The sequence below is a fragment of the Macrobrachium nipponense genome, chromosome 26 (assembly GCF_015104395.2).
Source record: "Macrobrachium nipponense isolate FS-2020 chromosome 26, ASM1510439v2, whole genome shotgun sequence".
Lineage (NCBI taxonomy): Eukaryota > Metazoa > Arthropoda > Malacostraca > Decapoda > Palaemonidae > Macrobrachium > Macrobrachium nipponense.
In genome coordinates, this window is record NC_087215.1 from 77,061,741 (window position 1) to 77,071,055 (window position 9,315).

At 38.0% G+C, this 9,315-nt stretch overlaps 1 long non-coding RNA gene across 1 annotated transcript; it reads right to left on the bottom strand.

Moving 5' to 3' along the window:
• Nucleotides 1–3: 3 nt before the first annotated feature.
• On the bottom strand, nucleotides 4–9,106 carry LOC135199892 (uncharacterized). The gene is made up of 3 exons (XR_010311150.1): nucleotides 8,974–9,106; nucleotides 3,861–3,983; nucleotides 4–98 (listed from the first exon to the last, which is right to left on the bottom strand). It is a non-coding gene; the product is annotated as an uncharacterized LOC135199892 (long non-coding RNA).
• Between the last annotated feature and the right edge of the window lie 209 nt (nucleotides 9,107–9,315).

Consider the following 9,315-nt stretch of genomic DNA (forward strand, 5'->3'; position numbering starts at 1 on the left):
GGGGTCGAGAACACCTGTGCAGTTGCCTGATTGAGAAGGAGCAATGCACAACCCTCTAGCATCTCTGCAGGTAGGTAGTGTGGCACAAGTAGAAGTATCTGAAAAAAAGAACTCTTATGATTAGTAGTAGAATCATTGAAGATCCCTATTCCTGTGGAACAAGCCCACCAAAGGGGGCTGTTGACTCTGAGATCATTAGGAAGAAGTAAGATGAGGTCGACGGAAATAGAAAAAGAGAAGTTCTTACTTATTAAAAAAAGGAATAGATTTCAGATAAAACAAACAGACACGGAAGGAAACGAAAGGAATTCAAATGATATGTATATATGTAAATGTCTATATGTACATAAATACACATGACTGTCTTTTACTGTAATCCAACAGTATCATATGAAGATATATGGCCGATGAGAACACTATTTGTACGTTGCAACCATATAATATTTCGGACACTACTTCTCCTGTCTGTGTTCCTGTTCACTTGTAAAACACTTTATCAGTGAATGTCCTAAATATATGGCTGGAACATATGAAAAGTGTTTTTATGGGCCTTTATCTTCATACACACACACACACACACACACACACTCACGTACACACATATCGTGTGTGTGTTTGTGTTTGCGTCTGTGTTGAGAAAAAGATTCTCGGTTTTTATAATTGCAACCAGGCCGAGTTATGATCGTGACATCCAGCAGTTTAGACTGCTTCATGCATCCCCCTCAGTGGCGGATCCAGGATTTAGGAAAGCTGGGGCGGGGGCCGGGCGCTGTTTCTTAAAGTAAGGGGCGGTATTAGGTAGGAATTATAGTTATTTTCTTGTTACTTACTCTGCCTTCTTTCTTCCTTCGAATTAGTATTAGGGTAGTTTTTTGGTCTGGCCAGCAAGATTGCTGGATCCAAACAAGTTATTTATTAATAATTGTCATTTCCTCCTCATATATTTGTCTTTTTTTGATAAGGTTTAGCTTTCTTAGTATTATGAATCCATTTGGATTTTAAGGACTGGTATTTGTCCTACCTGGTGGTTACAAAGGTATTGCTGCATTCATTATATCCCACAAGGTTGGTTTAAATTTTGTGCTTATTAATTAAGTATTAAATATTGTTAAGTTTTCTTGAGTGTATTTGTTTCTGCTGACTTTTAACACTACATTTTTGACTGACAACAACTCTATTATAATTTAGGAACCTTGTTTAACAAGGCCTGGGGATAGAGACAGAATAGTAATATAAGAAAGGAGAGGCTTGATTACAAAACAGGTAGAAAAGTTTTCATACTTAGGATGTACTTTAAGCCAAGAGGGAGGATGTGAGGCTGAAGTTGACAGTAGGATAAAAGTGGCGTGGAAGAAGTGGAGAGAGGTAGCTGGGGTAGTATGTGATAAGAAAATGCCCAATCAAGCTAAAAGCCAAGATCTATAGCACAGAGATGAGAATGCCAAGTGGATTATGGGAGTATCGCTGCTTGAGAGGTTGAAAACTGATGAAATAAGGAGAGCAGCTTAGTAAAGATTTCAGAGGTGATAAAAGAGTCACGATGGAGGTGGTATGGGCCAAGGTCGAGAGAGTATAGGAGGTCTTGTCAGCACTGACCCAAAATAAGCCTCTTCTGCGCAGGTCACGAGCGTGACGTCAACTCAACCTCGCCTTAGGCTACCACGAGGAAGGTCCTTTATTAATCAAATGGACAACAGCAGAAATATATGTGTTTGCAGATGCTCCACACCTAGTTATTTAGTTTTTTTTTTGTTTTTTTTTTTTAAATAACTTTTTTGGCCATGAATTCATATTGCCAAATGGTACATAGTATGTACGCTCACAATGGTCCAGTTGGGGAGTTAATAAAGAGGAGCAAAGTGATCTTCGGACAGCTTTTAAACTTTCCAAAAACATATCAATGTTATTGTAGGTATGCAACGAATGACAGTTAAAAGTGCCGTGCAACTGCTGTCCAAATGTACCTATAAATCAATTGATCACTTCGGCAACCGACGAAATTTGAAGAGAAGAACTGTAAAATTACAAGCCATTTTATTTGGCTTGTTGATGATTGGTTTGATTTGTTTAATTCTCGACTTCCAACAGATAGAAAATCATCAAGAAATGCTTACGGGACTAAACCTGTAAATTTAAGACAATATCTTGTAAGACATGAGTAAAACCGGTAGAGATATAAGAGTGATGAAAAGTACAATGATCTATCTTTTGTCTAACTTGCTAAAAACGGTAAAATAAAACCTGGGCATGACGTATACACTAAATCAGGCTTGGTTGGGGCACTTTTTTAGTTGCATAAGTCAAATGGGAGAGTGCGATCAGCACCCATCACCAGTTCCATTTAAACGTTGTCTCAGAGCCCACCTTTTAAGAAAAGGCAGCATAATTGTGTGCTCAAAGAGCAACGTTCAAAACTACAACAGTGAAAATGTAACATCCGCCTCATTTTTCCACGTCCCTAAAGACGAACGGACAAATTCTCTTCAGAAAGAACCCAGTTTATCAGCAACGTTTTGTTGCTTACCAGAATTTAATAAGAATGACCAAAGTGATGACTTTAAAGACCAGGAAGATGAAGAACAACCATGGGAAGATGCCTTAGAAGAAGGCGGGTTCATTGCTCGCAAGTTTCCACAATATGAACATTTAGGAACAAAAGTAACAAAAAGAGGTGACACATGGGTTGGTGCCATAAGCTTTAGAGAGGGCAAACTAATGAAACCTAGTGTGTCTTGATCATTTGAAGTGTATGGATATGATGTTTGATTCTCACCATGGTAGGGTAGGGGTGATGCTATAACAGCAGTAAAAGGGGTGATCATTAAATTAGCGGTTATAATTAGCAGTCACATCCAAATAACTTCAGAAGTCGAAATATTTTTTTCGATGCCGTACATTTGTTTAGAATTCGAGATTTGAACAGTCACATTAGTAGTTCAGGAAAAGCGGTGAATAAGATGAAAAAGTTAGCGACATAACTAGTATATTATGTTAAAATATGTGCGATGTGTGATTTTATAGATTGTTAAATGTGTATAATTCAAAAATATATTATTGTTTAAAATGTTCTTTAGAACTCACTCATGATTACTTAATATAATGAAATAGTTTTTATATTATTATTTTCCTGAAAAAAACAGATAATAGTATTTAATAACAGAAAAAAAGAAGAGAGCAAAGGTAGGTTTTCTATAATTTCAATGTTATTTTTTGGCGAAAATGTTCTTATGATCTCTTAGGATTATTCAATTAACATCATAGAATGAAGAGCCTTCATCTGACTATCACATCAATTATCGAATAGCTTCGAGTATTTAGAAAAATAAAAAAGAGAAAGGAAAGGCAGGATTGCTATAGATTAAGTAGCCTGACAGTGGTTATTGTGACGTCACGCACCTAGCCGTTTAATCCTCTACCCAGATTAAGCTGTGGCTGACAAGACCTTATATTCTCTAGACCTTGGTATGGGCATGTGTTGAGGATGGACGACGAGGAGGGAGTGAAGAGGGCTTGGGAGGAGGAACCTGTTGGAGGAAGAAGATCGAGAAGGAGACAGAGAATGAGATGGCGAGATAAAGTGAAGGAAGATATGGAGAGAACAGGTTTGGTGGAGGATGATGATGCCTTTGATGGAGGGCAGTGAAGGAGGAGAGGGCGCATCAAGCAACCAATTCCTTAATGTAGGGATGGCGGTGGGAAAGAAAAGAGAGGAGAGAAACATTTCTGGATCAGCGAGGTAATTAATCAGTGATCTTGGTCTTTTTAAGAAAATAAGGAAGAAAATGAGTGAATTAGAAAGCCCAATTTTCCAACACATGATTACTATTTGAAGTATTGGTTAAGTAAGGACAGTCACTTACCAGCAATGCAGCAAGTGCAAGTTGAAGCTGCGCATCCTGCGTCATAGGAAGTGCCCGAACATCCAGCTGAGATCTTACTGCAATTGCCACCATATCCGGTACATTCGGTAGTTTGTGTGCATGCTGAGAATGATAAGAATAATACGTTCTCCTGTAAGTGTTGAACCCAGTAGGGAGTAGTGCCGTCAATGTACCTCACGCGGTGCACTGTAGGCAATACTCGAAAGTTCTTTGCAGCGTCCTTTCCTTAGGCCCCTAGCTGCTGCAATCCCTTTCCTTCTTTTTACCGTACCTCCGTTCATAGTTTTTCTTTCTTTCTGGTGACTTTTCTTAACCCTCTTTTCCTAACAACTAGTTCATAGCTCAGATTCTTCTTCTTCAGCTGCAAAAAGCTTTCCTCCTCCTCCTCCTCCTCCTCCTCCTACCTCACCTTTCAAGCCTTTCTACTTTCAATTCTCTTTCACCAATGAATGACCTCGTAGGTCCCAGTGTTTAGCCTTTGGCCGAGATTCTTTATTCCATTCTTCATCTTACACAAGAATCTTGGGTTATTTCTTGTAGAAATCTGAACAAACTTCATCACCAACAAAAGATTTATTTATATAGAAAATAATTTTCCTGCCGGAATCTGGATCCATCAGGGACGATTTTAATTTAAAATTTCATTGTGTTCCCAAACAAAATCTGACATTGCGTGATGGGCTGAACACACCTCTCATTCAATCAATGAAAATAACAGAAATTTCTGGACACTTCAGCCCTGTTAAACTAAACTGTATTCAACCTACAGCACGAAGATAATATATCAGTCAAGTCAATGGAGAGCAATTCTGAATGAATAAGCTCACCATTGTATATCAGATCATTGACAGGCAGTGCCCTAAAGGTGTCCTCCCTTCCAGAGGTCCTTCATTCCTCCTCATACCGTTGGGGGACTGTGAAGGAACAGTCTGCCGGGTGAAACCCAAAACAGCCAGTTCCAAAATACCTAGTAAAAAAGAGCTAATTCCAAAATAGCTAGTGTACCAAAATAGCTAGTGTACCAAAATAGCTAGTTCCAAAATAGCTTGTTCAAAACAGTTACCTCTGACGGTATCTAAGATATTTAAAATATTAGTTTTAGTTTGACAACAGACATCAAGTGATTTGGATTTCTTTATAAGTGATCTTGTTTATTCGTCTGTTGGATTTGACTTACTTTAAATGAACAGTCCATCAACATGAAAGTGATAAAATCGCAAAAAGGATGTGATCAAATATGTCACGAGGGATATGTTTACCGAAGGGACACAACCAATAACGAAACGCAAAATTGGAGATGCGTCATCGAAGGCTGTAAAGGAACAGCTACAACTGCGGTTGATTATAGTGATAATAGTGATGTAGTTTTAGGCCAAAAGCATTCACATGCACCCGATGTGCCAAAAGAAAAAGCTAAGATTGCCTTAAGTATGCTAACTGAACAAGCTTCTGGTTCGACTGCACCACCACGTAGAGTCATTGCTAACATTATGCAAAATGTTGATTGTGAAACTTCTCTTGCATGCTGAAAAGAAAAGCACTTACGAAATGCATACAACGAAAAAGGCAAAAAATGAAAGGCTACTTTCCCGAACCGAATTCAGTTTTAGAGATCAATTTACCTAAAGATTTTAAAACAATTACTATAGGGAGTGCTACAGAAAACTTTGTATTTTATGATGAAAGTGATTCCCATGAAATACTAATATTCGCAAGCAAAACTATGCTAGACATACTCGCAACTTCTGCAAACTGGATGCGTGATGGGACTTTCAAAATTTTTCCACAATTATTTTATCAACTATACGCGATCCATGCTATTAAAAGTGAATATTTATTTGCATGTGCCTACATTTTGCTGACAAATAAAACAAAGGAAACTTATAAAAAAGCCTTTAGTATCTTGAAACAAAAGCGCCCAGACTTACAGCCAAGCACAAGTACCACGGAGCTTGAGAAACCAGTTATGGATGTTTTCAAATATGTCTTTGAAAATTTGGAGATTCAAGGATGTTTCTTCCATCTTTCACAGGCAATTTGGAGGAAAATTCAAAGTATTGGTCTAACAAATACTTATGTAACCGATGCTAACTCTCGCCTTTATTGTAAATTGCTTGCTGCATTAGCATTCCTACCCCCAGATGAAATAACACAAGTATTTGAAGAACTGCTGGACACACTAGAAGATCTTCTTCAAATGGAGCAAGAAATGGAAGAATTATACTGTTATTTTGAAGATACATACATTGGAAAGCCCAAAAGAGCAGGAGGAAGCAGAAAGCCGCCTTTATTTTCCCCAATGAATTGGAGCGTTGAACAAAGGTCAACAGATGGTTTACCGAGAACCACAACCAAGCTTGAAGGATGGATGGCACCGAGCAATTCAGACCCTATCTAGTGTATGATACCACGCACCCTTCCTTCCTTATGGCGGTCTTTAAGAGGCATTCAGCAGAAAGAAACTATGCAAAGAACTAGGTCGACTGCTTGTTTATCAGGCGAAAGGGAGACTGCAAGTAAAACAGCCAAAGAAGTTAATGGAAGGATTCAGACATTAAATCAAAGACTCAAAAATAAAGAAATTTCAACATTTGAAATCTTACGTGGCATTAGTTATTTTATCAAATACTGATTAATTTTTATATATTTTATAATTTTCTAACTAATCCCTAACTGTATAAGTTTTGATGTTGCCGTTACCACATACGAATTCCTTTTTAATGTTTTATGAATTTTAAATAAAGTATATCAGATTTGTAACTTTTTTAAACCTAGCTTTTTTGTGCGCTAGCTATTTAGGAACTAGCTGTCTTGGACAAGCTATTTTGGAACTAGCTATTTTGGTACACTAGCTATTTTGGTATGCTAGCTATTTTGGAATTAGCTCTTTTGGACTAGGTATTTTGGAACTAACTATTTTGGGCCTAGCTGTTTAGTCACGTAATCGCTGGCATGGGGTCACGTGTCAACAAAGTTTGGCATTCGATAGAGAATTAAATTTTCATAAGATGACGTGTGAAAAGTGTTATTCAATTATTAAATGCATAATAAATATTGGAGTAAGCATGAAAATATTGACCACTATCAATCAAACACTGTGACTGACAGGTCATTAGTTCATTTGTGAATAAAGCGATTAGATGTCACAGCTCTTAAGGAAAACTGCTTTGTCTTAATATTTTTAACGGGTAACTATTATATGTTATATATGTATTATTTATATTGTTCCGAACATGTTAAAAATAACTAATAAATCCCTCTATTCACTTCAGCCTTATTTATATTTTTTCGACACCTTGTTCTGTGAGCAGGGACCTTATAATAATTATATATGTGAATATATATACATATAGATTTTTTTCCTATAGTTGATTTGGAGGCCCCCTAGAATGCTTGGGGGTGGGCGAGCGCCCCTCGCTGACCCCACCCCAAATGACGCCCCTGAAACACATGTCAGTACACAAAGCACTACACCCAAGAGCAAATGCAGACAGACTATACAAACACGGAAGGAAGGAGGGAGAGGGCTACTAAGCATAGAGGACTGCATCAACATCAAGAGCAGAGCACTGGGACAATATCTGAAAACCAGTGAAGACGAGTGGCTAAGGAGTGCATGGGAAGAAGGACTGATAAAAGTAGAGGAAGACCCTGAAATATAATAGAGAGACAGGAGAATGAAAAACAGAACAGAGGAATGTCACAAGATCAGGTCATAAGATCCAGATATGTTTAAAGAACAACACATAGAAATCAAATCTCACCCATATGTAGGAAGTGTAATATGAAAAACTAAACCATAAACCTCATAGCAAGTGAATGCCTGGTGCTTGCACAGAACCAGTACAAAAAGAGGCATGATTCAGTAGCAAAAGCCCTCCACCTCCACTGGAGACTGTGCAAGAAACACCAGCTAGCTTACAGTAATAAGTGGTACGAGCACCAACCTGAGTGATATAAAATGATCGGTCAAAGATCAGATAAGGTGATACGTGCCAATAACCCAGACATGACATTGATTGACAAAATCAAGAAGAAAGTATCACTCATTGATGTCGAAATGCCACGGGACACCAGAATAGATGAGAAAGAAAGAGAAAAAATCGTTAAGTATCGAAACCTGAAAATAAAAGTAAGAAGGATATGGAATATATATGCCGGTGGAAATTGTACCCATAATCATAGGAACACTAGGCATGATCCCAAGATCCCTGAAAAGGACCTGGAAAAACTAGATTCTGGAGTAGCTCTAGGATTCATGCAGACGAGTGTGTACTAGAAACAGCGCTCATAGTGAGAAAAGTTATTGACTCGTAAGGAAGCAGGATGCAACCCGGAACCCCACACTATAAAAACATTCAGTCGAATAGGATGAATGTGATAGACCTCCCCCAATAATAATAATAATAATAATAATAATAATACAATATTGGAAGGAGACCCTCTTTCAAACAAGTCTTATTGAAAGATATAGCTACATCAGCTGCATTCAACTTGTAAATGGTCTTCTCTATTTTCCTAATAATAGCTTTCTCTTTGTTACTACAACTGGCGAGTATTGCGCCGATATTACTCATCAGGAGGAGTCAATTTCGGGGTATTGCTTAAATTTATTTATTTGTCACAGTAAATGAACAAATAGATCAAAACATAAGTAGATCTAGTGGCCAACGTTTCTCTCGGTATCATCCGAGCATGATCACGGCAGTGGATCTGACCAGACCGTAGATGCTGTCGAAATCCACTCAATAGAGAAACGTTGGCTACTAGATATACTTATGTTTTGATCTATTTGTTCATTTACTGTAACAAATAAATAAATTTTAAGCAATGCCCCGAAATTGACTCCTCCTGATGAGTAATATCGGCGCAATACTCGCCAGTTGTAGTAGCAGAGAGAAAGCTATTTTTAGGAAAATAGAGAAGACTATTTACAAGTTGAATGCAGCTGATGCAGCAATATCTTCTAACTCAAAATAATAATAATAATAATAATAATAATAATAATAATAATAATAATAATAATAATAATAAAGATGCTGTGATGGGCTTCTGAATAATAATAATAATGATAATAATAAAATCTACTTACGTGTTATAATGCAGCATGTGCAGAATTTTGATCCACACAAGCTGGCGTTTGTAGCGTCGCAAGAGCTGGAGCTTCCCACATCAACACATTGGGAGCTCAGAGCTTTACAGGCGCTCGTGTCATTGCAAGCTGTTTGAATAGAAAAAGCAAAGATCCCGTTAACTACGGGTGTCTGTCACGCAGAGCTACGCCGATCTTAGCTCTCACATTTTCATTGAGGGGCTTGAAACGGAAGAAAGAGGTGGGTCTAGTGAACACCAGGGCAGACTAAGTCGGTGTACCTCATGTGGTGCACTGTAGGCATTACTGAAAGGTCTTTGCAGTGTCCCTTCGGCCCCTAGC